Genomic DNA, 11,790 nt, shown 5'->3' on the forward strand with positions numbered 1-11,790 from the left:
CCTGGGGTCTCTTAGGGGTGAGCCTCAACAAAAAAAATTCCTTGCGCCAAGAAGAGCCATTTTGCTTTACCTATGGCTTAACCACATGGTTGTCTCTGGGACATCACACTGAAACTGCTGAAAAATCCCATAGTTCCATAGCAGGAAAGATGCCAAACATCTAATTCAGAATATGTCAATGCCTACAAAGCATATTCTTGGGAAATATGATGTATGCAAACTGGACCACTATCCAACACAGATCACATTGCTAGTGGAAACGTGGGATATTGGAAATATGATGTATGAAACAGTACTTCCAAGGTACAAAGCTACCTGTTGGCCAAAACAGGCAGATGGCCATGCCCTCTCAATGATTTTAAGATATTGTTGTCACTGACATAATGAACGAATGCAACACAGACAAATATACAATGGCTCTACGAACAAAATTGTTTGTATACTAGAGCTCCTTACAGAAAGTATAATTTAATATATGAGCACTTTGAATAACCCAACTTTCTCTATCACCCCACACCAATACATCTCATTATGTAACCCAAATTTCGTCTTTGGAAGAAAGATGTTAAACTAAGGCCACTTTGGATTTTAAAGATGAATCACCGGTCCACCATATCAAATATTATGCTAAAACAAAACCCCTAAACTTATATTTACCCAGAAACTGATGACCTTAAATACTTGCAAGCTTCTGAAAAAGGAATTTCCAAATATTTTGTAGCTTTACCATCCTACCCTTAGTAAACCATATTTGAGCTTGATGACATTCTTCCACAGCAACCTCTTTCATTTACAAGTGTTTAAAGCTGCTATACCGTCGCTATGCTTGGGTAAAAAGGTTATATAGAGAAAAATGTGGGTTGACAAAATGAGTTACTCATTTTACCTTTATTGGATACGACATAGAAGAAGAGAGGGGAATGGAATTGGAGAGAATGAGAGATTCATTTCCTTTTCCCTTTTAAAAGCCCAATCCCTTCACTATTGGAAAGAGTTTGAAGGAAGACGATAGTCCACTTAACCCCCCCCCCCCACCCAACACCTCCGACCACACACACACGTGCACCTCCCTTTCTCTTTTCTCATTTTTCCTCCCCTCCCTTTCCCTCCACCTCCACAACTGCTAACCAAACACATTGTAAGAGCTTCAATCATAATGCAAACCAAATAGCATTTGGACACTTCTTCCTCAATTAGTTAAGTAATGCTAAAATGTCCCATTCACGACACACCGCTTGCAACATATCAATCACATGACTTCGTTGAAATTACAAAATAAACAGATACAAATTACATAGATAGCCATAGAATGGTATGACAAAGCTCAAAGGAAATATTATAATTATGTTTAATGAGGGTAATTAGCTGCAAAATACCCAACTCGGGGCAATAGAAGCAACTTGCATAACCCACTTGTAGGATAAAGCAAATTATCATTGTTTCCAAGACAAAAATATAATGAAAAACTGATAGCATGGTACAAAACCACAGCAGAAACAAAGACAACAAGAGGAAATCAATCAATAAATATATTTTAAGAAAACAAACCCATCAATAACATTATTTAATATATATAAATCAGATAACAAAATCAAGGGAACAAACAGCATTATTCCTGCATCTAACCCAGAAAAATATAACTAAAATCCATAAAATAATCTCGCACGAAATTAATAGTCACGTTGATAGTGTAATTAACAGTCACATATCTCGCGATGATGGTATAATTTATATCTGTAACCAGATATTCTCCTTATGTACGAAATTAAAAGTCGCGTTGATAGTGTAATTAATAGTCACGATAATAGTCACGATGATAGTATAATTTAAATTCAAAACCAAATTAAAAATATAATAACATTCAAGAAACTAGCAATAAAACCATTCAAGAGAACATCAAAACCACAACAAAATAAACATCATATCATCTTCAACATCATGAAATGTTCGTACAAAAAGAGAAAGATGAAGCATAACATACCATAATTTGTAGCAACCTGGAACAATAACATCAAATAAATCAATTCAACCAAAAAAAAAAAAAAAAAAAAAAAAATTAAAAATCGGTGCAATAACATATAATGCAAAGAGGTTAATCATTAAGGATTTGAGAAATTACCCATGAAATTTTTTGATGAATAGAGTGAGAAAAGTGGGTAAAATGAGGATACATTTTGCAGAAAACAAAGGGAATGAAGAAGAACCCAAGAACAGTAGAACACCATGGAAGTTAGGAAGAATAATAAAATTTAAAAATATGGGAAGCGTAGATTGGAAGAAGAGAGAGAAAAATATCTCAAGACACCATGGATTAAATTAATATTAAAGCCCTTGTCAACCATGGTCCCACAAAGGGTGATTTGTTGTACTCCATTGAATGATAGAATTATCTTCTAATGATTCCATTAATGGTATAAAATCTCCATTAATTTGAGTTTGCAAGTATGGAGTAATTTTACAAAGTTAATGGTTTTGGTGTTGTAGGCACGAAAATTTTATATAAGTGCCACATTGGATATTATATGGGTCAAAAGTCAATTTATTGACTTGATGCTAATTTGACTATTAATTAAAATTATTTAAATTGGGTGAATAAATTAAATTGGCCCATTTTAGTTATTTTAATTAAATTGTTTATTTCATAGTTAAAACTCATTAAAAATGGGTTATAATAACCAAGCAGGCCCACCTCCATTGTACATTAAACCCTAAGCCTAGAGTGTCTTACTCTATAAATAGAGACTCTCTAACTCATTTGAGAGGGAGGAAATCAAACAGAGAGAAAAACCTACAGAGAGAAAAAGAGGAGGAAATCCTAGAGGGAAAAAACCTAGAGTAAACAAGGAGATCAAAATACAGAGAAAGCCTCTCAAATATTCAAAACCTTTTCAAAGAATCCACTCAAACACTCTAAACCTCTCTCCAGATAAAACCTCTCATCAAATACTCTAAACCATTTTAGAGAAAACATCTCAAAGCCTAGAAGAAGAACAACAAGCATTCGACGTGCCGTTCTACTCTAGAAGATCACCCGTGGAAGAGATCAAGCCTCGACGGCCCTCAACACGAAGGAAAGAAGGAATTCAGATCATCAAGGACACCAGTTCAACCTCTACATCAAATATTCATTGATCGAGATCAAGCCTGTCGGCCCTCAATCAAGAACAAGTCAAAGTCTACATCAACATAAGTCAAAGTTCTGCATCAAATTAAATTTTTGATCAAGAACAAGCCTCGACGGCCTTCGTTCAAGAATCAAGTCAAGTTGTGAATTACGTCAAAGTCAAAGTAAAGATCGAATCAGAGGAGCAAATTAGAAATTGTACCCAGAAATTATCAAATTAATAAATTAACACTTTGTTGCATTTGTTTTGAATCTATAGTTTTCAGATTTAAAATTTGTGTTTACAAATTTGGCACGCTCGGTGGGACCATTTCTACCTCTCATCTCTTTCTCCACCAATTGAATCGACGAAGCACCTTCACCACATAGAAGAAATGAAGACGGAGGACGATGCACAAGATGACGTTATTGTTAATGTCATGGCGATCGAAGCAAACACCATCAAGGAGGAGTTAGCAAACATGAAACTGCTTCTTGAGAAACTTCTCAAAGACAGCGAGGAAAAAGATGCGCTAATCAAACTCCAAAGTGAACAAATTGCTGCACTCGAAAGAAGACTCGAGAAGCGCCCAATCGAAGAAAGCGAATGTGATAGCAGCGGAGCGGAGCTTAGCACAAAGACAAAGCTTAGTTCAAAAAGTGAAAAGCCCCTTGGTGATCCGTTCAGCTTCCAAGCAATCCAAGAGATGATAGCCAATGCTATCAAGCAACAGCTCGGTAGAGACGTCGACAAAGATGGTCGCTACAGCAAACCTTACACCAAGAGGATTGACAAAATGAGAATGCCAAGCGGCTATCAACCTCCGAAATTTCAGCAATTCAATGGGACAGGCAACCCCAAGCAACATATTGCGCATTTCATAGAGACATGCAATAATGCTGGGACCTCTGGAGATTTGCTTGTAAAGCAATTTGTTCGCTCTCTCAAGTGTGTTGCTTTCGATTGGTACACAGATCTACCTCGAAAATCCATCGACAGTTGGGAGCAAATGGAAGAAATGTTCCTCGATCGCTTCTTCAGCACTCGACGCGTTGTTAGCATGACTGAGTTGACACAAACCAACCAGTTGGAAGATGAACCAGTCGTCGACTACATCAATCGATGGCGAGAATTAAGCCTTCAATGCAAAGATCATTTGTTCGAAACTTCGGCAGTCGAGATGTACATCCAAGGCATGAATTGGGATCTTGCTTACATTTTGCAAGGAATCAAACCCAAAACATTCCAGGACTTGGCGACTCGAGCTCATGAGATGGAGTTTACGATAGCCAATCGTGAAGACGAATCTGATTAAACTATCATCAACATCCAAAGGGGGTAAAGATGAAAAGGCGGTCCTCAAAGCTCCTAAGCAAGAGCCTAAACTGCATAACAAACAAACAAAACAAAACAAAAAAAAAACAAAATAAAACAAAAAAAATCACAAAAATTGAACTACGTTCGGCTTGATCCAAAAAGTAAATTTTAGTTACTTATTGGTACGTAGGCATCTTGGATACATAAAAAACTATTCAAGGGCTGTAACACCCCCAAATCTCCCTCTACGGAAATACTAGTATAATACGTATAATTATACCGTAGAGATAGACTTGGGCGTGTTATCGCCGCGTGATTACGCAAGGCTACTCAAACTTACTAAAATAAACCAATACTTTGCAGCGGAAACTCAACTTTCTTTTATTAATACTTATAAAAATAGTAACCTTGTTATGAGTACTCAAAATAAACACAAGACCAACATTCCTAAACTAGGTGAAGCAAATCCCGGGACTCCCATATGCTCATTCATGACTCCACTTGAAAATAGTCAACACTGCTTACCATTACGGTAAACAGGGCGAACCAAAACAAATAGGAAATACGGATTAGCAAAATATGCTAAGTACGATAAGTGCTGGATAATGTAAACTCAATTTATTCGCAAACATGTTCTAAAACCAATTTCCAATAAATAATCCAATAATTCCAAAACTCATGATTCAAAACCAATTCCAATGATTCAACATGTAAAATAATTGGTTAACCAATTCCTTTAAAAATCCAATTCCTTTTTGAACCAATTTCTTTAAATTCAATTCCTCACCCAAGTGTGCACACCCCCCAAGCTAGTCTCCTTATATTACAAGGCTATTCTTGAGGAAAGACTAGGTCATACAAAGTCCATAGTCTTATCAATAAACCAAATCCGCATAGTGGGATTACCAACATGCTTATAAAGCATTAATAATAATATTTCAATGGTTCAATAATAAATCCTTTTAATATCGAATAATTCCAATATAATTCAAACTCCTTCCACATATTTTAAAAATCAAAACCTTTTAAATAAATACTTGAGAATAAAATCTCATATTAATACTTTTCAAAATCAATAACTCTTCCTTGAAAAAAACCTTTTATTTAATTCAATAAACTTTTCAATTCAATTCCTTTAAACATGATAAGTAATTCGATCAAACCATTCAAAACATGATTTAAAAATCAATCATTCAAAATACTTTTATCAATACCTCCAAACATAATTTATTTCAAAATCACAATTAAATCAATTTAATTCAATCATCAATCAAATCATATAAAACATGTTATTCAAACCAATCACTTTCAAAGGTATCTAGCCACCTAACGTACCTTGATCCTTGCTTAGCAAACACACCAAAAGAACCTCAAGAATCTTGATAGAACACACCCTACAAATAAATATAACCTTAATCAATATAAGGTTAACAAATAATTAAAAACCCCCAACTATATGTACATGAACCTTTTAATTAATTTCTCATAAACATCATTAAAATATGATTTTATATAATTAAAAATACTCATAATAATTTTTTTATAAATCCCCCATAATAATAATAATAATTGAATAAGAGAAGAGAAGAAGAAAAGATAAGAAAACAAGAAAGAGAGAAGTATTGGATTTGCGTTGGAAAGAATAGGCAGAACTTGCAGGGGCTATAACTCCTTCGATATAACTCCGAATTGGGTGATTCTTGAGCCTAACCTCAAGGATTTTTCGAGAGGAACAATCTTCTGTGAAACGTCAATACCCCAAAAACTGACCAGAAATGCCCGAAAATTGGCTTCAAAGATAAACGGGATGATTTGTGTAAAATTAAGGAGAAGAAAAGAAGAGAATTGGTGTGAAGAATGTTAGAGGTATGAAGGGGTATTTATAGGCTAGTATGAGCATGAATTATGGTAGGAAAATGTAGGAAGAATTATGGTAATTAGGGTTTAAGAGATTACTTGGAGAAGTGAATAAAGAATTAAGGAAAGTTTGGATATTAAGGTGATTGTGTATACTTGAATATGGAAGGTATGTATGTCATGAAAAATAATAAGGAAATTAGAATTACTTGGGGAATAATCAAGAGGAACAAAAGGCAAGAGAATATGATGATTGGATACTAAAAAGATGGAGAATTAGAATTAAGGAAAATAGGATATTCCGTTACTAGTATTTAGGAAGATTTTGCTCGGTTTAAGGAATAAAAATAATTGTGTAAATAATATAGAATAATTAAATAAATAATTAATTAATTAAAATACCAATTATTCACCAATAATTAACTAAGAAAATCATATTTTCTATACATAGAAAATCCAAATTTCCTAGCTAAATAAATGGGAATTTTCGGCCATAATAATTAATTTATAAAATATTATTTTTCTTAAATTAAAATATCCGAAATATGTAAATAATCCGGTTTTTAAAATAAGATAAATGGATAATAAATCTTATCCAAAATAATGATTAGTTTTCAAAATGCTTTTGGCGCCAAAATTTAAATATTATTTTGGCTCCAAATAATAAATTTACTAAAATACCCTTTTTATAAAATAATCCTTAATTAATTAATTAGGAAAATACGTATGAAAATACGGGGTATTACAAGGGCAGCCATGAAAAAAAAAAAGAAAAAGAAAATTGCACGATTGGGGGCAAGTTTCAATTTGTTCTCACAAAGTCGAATGATGTCATTTGAAGATTGGAGAAAGCTTTCAAGCACCAATACTTCACCAAATTTATTGGAAGATCCAGAGAAAGCTGCTAGCACTGGAGATTCGTAAATTGTCGAACATGGACATTGATTGGAGAAAGCTTCCAAGCACCAATAATGGCCCACCAAAGTCCTTGAAGATCGGAGAAAGCTATCAAGCGCCGGTCCACAACAAATTTGAGATCTGGAGAAAGCTTCAAGCAAGAGAGATCATCAACCCAAAGTGTTGAACACGAAGATCGGAAAAAGTTACCAAGCACCAGTCCACCAAAGCCCTTGAGATTCGAAGAAAGCTTCCAAGCACCGGAGATCAACTAAAAACACACGAAGATTGGAGAAAGCTGCTAAGCACCAATAAATTAACCGACAAATTTCGAAGATCATGAAAAGGCTGCCAAAGCACCAAAGATCTGCACAAAAAAAAAAAAAAGGTAACATTGAGGTAGCCTCCAAGTTTATTTATAAAAAAAAAAAATAAAAAAAAAAAAGGTAGCCTCCAAGTTAAGTACCAATGATTTCATTTCATGTATACATAATAATAATAATAAAAAATAATAATAATAATAATAATAATAATAATAAAAAAAAAAGAAAAAAAAAAAAAAAAAAAAAAAAAAAAAAAAGAAAAGAAAAGGTAGTCACGTGGTAATGATGATGATCATCATTTTCAAAATAAAAAAGAAAAAAAAGTAAACGACAGAAGCAGGTAGCGTAACATCGCAGCGGCATAATTCTTGGAGCAGCTTTGATCATGGTTGACAAACACACAAAGTTGCAATCTGTACGGTTAGAATATGCAAATGTTATCTGGTTCATTGAGAATAGTGGCTGAACATAAACTTCATTTTGCATGGCCGGCTAGTGAGTAAGATGTACGCAACTCCATGATGTCGAGGTTGTATAGCTTCAAGGTGCCGAAGATGGTCGAGGTTGTACAGCTCCAAGGTGCCGAGGTTCGATTTGTGAGGCTTCTCGAATACGTGAGTAACATGACTCCATAATGTCAAGGTTGTACAACTCATTATGTCAAGGACTCAAGGTTTGAACCGAGGCTACTCTACAAGGTCATCTTTTGTAAGAGACCATAAGGGGGCATCAATGAAAGCGTGACCAAACTCGGCAGGGCAGTAGGTCATCGTGTGGTGTGGCGTGGCTGCTTCTTCGAGGCTTAAAGCATGATGTACAGGACTTCAGCTTGGTGTAGAACTTTTCACCTTTAGATGGATGATGACCCCAAGACAGAAGGATGATGACTTTCGGCTCTCCTAGGAACAAAGAAAGATCACGTACAAACCTGAAAAAAAAAAAAAAAAAAAAAAAAAAAAAAAAAGTCATCGCTCGCTGACTTTCAATGTTGGCTCTTCATCTTCTTGGCGCGGTGTTGCGGCGTAGCATCAAATAAGTCGTTGTGGTGTTGCAACGTGGCATCAAATAAGTTGTTGTGGTGTTGCGGTGTGGCATTAAATAAGTTGTGGTGTGGCATGGCTTAGCAACTCCTACACGGCGTCAAAGTAGATAGTGTGGCGTGACGGCTTCTCCATGCTGATGTCAAGATTGTGGTGCTCTTCTATGGCTACATGGCGGGTGTCGATTCGTAATCTTTGAGTAGCAGAGCTCCCTTCGCGGCGTAAGTCAAGTGTCCTCAATTACGGCTCCCTTCATGGAAGGCAACCTGCTCTACAAGGCTCCAAAGTGGCTTTCTCGATCTGTGCGTCCATGTTGGGATGAATGTTCTCGTCATCTTGGTTGGTATTTATAGCCATGAAGGAGAATGGATATCTAAGAGAAGGGCTAAGAAGATAAACAAGGAGTTAATCAGACTTATCTCCAACAAAATCTCTTAAAGTTGTTGAGCATTCCGTGCTTAGTAGCTATTTCACTTTCAAGTCTATCTTCAGCAAGGCCATCAAGTATATCTCATACATAAATAAAAAAAAAAAAATAAAAAAATAAAAAATAAAAAAAAAAAAAAGAAAAAAAAAAATGAAAGAAATTGAAGTAGCATTGTTACTGGACGTGAGATGCTATATATTTAGGTGTGGTTAATCATGAATTCATGATAGATTTCATACAATCATGGATTAATCAACTAAGGGGCAATATGCTTTTCAAATGTACGACAATGCAAGTAGTTAAGCAAATTTGGCTGACTAAAATTAGCTGAGTTTGTTTACAAAACAAGATTTCCAGCCCGATCACGATCAAACACTCCAAATCGTGTCCGTGACCGATCTCGAAGGGGGCAATTTGTAGGCACGAAAATTTTATATAAGTGCCACATTGGATATTATATGGGTCAAAAGTCATTTTATTGACTTGATGCTAATTTGACTATTAATTAAAATTATTTAAATTGGGTGAATAAATTAAATTGGCCCATTTTAGTTATTTAAATTAAATTGTTTATTTCATAGTTAAAACTCATTAAAAATGGGTTATAATAACCAAGCAGGCCCACCTCCATTGTACATTAAACCCTAAGCCTAGAGTGTCTTACTCTATAAATAGAGACTCTCTAATTCATTTGAGAGGGAGGAAATCAAACAGAGAGAAAAACCTACAGAGAGAAAAGGAGGAGGAAATCCTAGAGGGAAAAAACCTAGAGTAAACAAGGAGATCAAAATACAGAGAAAGCCTCTCAAATATTCAAAACCTTTTCAAAGAATCTACTCAAACACTCTAAACCTCTCTCCAGATAAAACCTCTCATCAAATACTCTAAACCATTTTAGAGAAAACATCTCAAAGCCTAGAAGAAGAACAACAAGCATTCGACGTGCCGTTCTACTCTAGAAGATCACCCGTGGAAGAGATCAAGCCTCGACGGCCCTCAACACGAAGGAAAGAAGGAATTCAGATCATCAAGGACACCAGTTCAACCTCTACATCAAATATTCATTGATCGAGATCAAGCCTGTCGGCCCTCAAACAAGAACAAGTCAAAGTCTACATCAACATAAGTCAAAGTTCTGCATCAAATTAAATTTTTGATCAAGAACAAGCCTTGACGGCCCTCGTTCAAGAATCAAGTCAAGTTGTGAATTACGTCAAAGTCAAAGTAAAGATCGAATCAGAGGAGCAAATTAGAAATTGTACCCAGAAATTATCAAATTAATAAATTAACACTTTGTTGCATTTGTTTTGAATCTATAGTTTTCAGATTTAAAATTTGTGTTTACAGGTGTAAACAAAATTTGATAGAGTGAAAGATAGCTTAAGTGGTTAGAGTTTTTATTTTGATTTCGGAAGATTCGACATTAATGCTCATCATTTGTCCTTTAGAGCTAAACCAGGTTAATATCGGATATAAACAACCCCACGTTTATATCATCCAAAATCTGACGTGGATGGAAAAAAAAAGGCTAAAAATATTAAAGCATCATTTTCGTCGTGTTTTGCAGCCGTTAATGGAATGTTATGAGCTTTTGTCTGCTTATTTGCTTAAGCTCTCACCCTCCACTCAACCTTCTGTCCTCCATTGCAGATGCCCAACCATGTCCACCTCCACCATATTTTCGGCGGCAAAAATTAACGAAAACCCTAAGAATAAAAGGTAAAACGTAGGGCATGGTTAAGGTTAGGGATTTATCATCTTCTTCAAATTGACCATTGCAAGTGAACATTTCCCATTAAAGGTTTCAATTTTAAGTGATGAAAAAGTGATGATGGAGGTGGTAGCTTTGACGGAGTTAACGAGAAAACCAATTAATTTGTGGATTTCTTTCAACTGTTAGTAGTACTGTACTTGAATTTACTCCACTACCCCTCATTAAATCAGCTGAAATGACATCCGTGCCCTTATATAAACAAGATCCGTTTATATCAGTTATCAACTTGTATTTTGCCTTTATCCTTATGGCTCTTCAAATATTTAAAAGATAGACGGATGAGTCTTAATTTCAAATCTTGAGTACCACCTTTTAAGACTTACCAACTAAACTAGTTAATCATTATTTTAATAGATCTCTTTTTTCATCAATAATTGTGACCATCCATGTGCATAAATTTGGTTTAGGTTTTAGATAAAGTAAAGTGTTTGGGGGCAATTAGGGACTGAATCATCATCTAAATTAGTTGGTGAAATGTTTGTCAAGCTATTACATTTTGGAATCATGACAAAGATTTAAGGAGAAAAACTCTACATGTGATACCTTTTTTTTATTTTTAAAGATAAAGAGAAGTACCCTAGCTGTATCCACTTTGAGAATGAGGGGGAACGGTAAAGGATTTCCACCCTCAAAATGTTTCTACTAGAGATCGAACCCCCAATCTCAAGGTTGGAAGATACTATTTTTACCAATAGACCAAACTTAGCTTGGTAATTGATACTCTATATTATATACACGATTATATCAAGAGATGAGCAGTAGTAAGTTCATACGTCAAATAGTCAATTAAGGTCACTTGCAAGGCATACTTACAAATTATAATGTCTTCATTTCTTCTTACTGAAGTTTTTCTTGAATCTTTTAAAGTGTGTAGCAGTTTTAATCTAACGAATTTTGCCAAGAAGTATTTTTAAATTTTTTTAACAAAATAGAACTTTTATTTATTCTAGTTTAAAATTGTTAGAAACTCCCTTACAACTTTGAGTTTTAAGTTTAGTTCATATTTAGTTATTTAGTATTCACTAATAACTCAATAAGCAACAACCTAAAT

The sequence above is a fragment of the Chenopodium album genome, chromosome 27 (genome assembly GCF_948465745.1).
Source record: "Chenopodium album chromosome 27, dcCheAlbu1.1, whole genome shotgun sequence".
NCBI classification, from domain to species: domain Eukaryota; kingdom Viridiplantae; phylum Streptophyta; class Magnoliopsida; order Caryophyllales; family Amaranthaceae; genus Chenopodium; species Chenopodium album.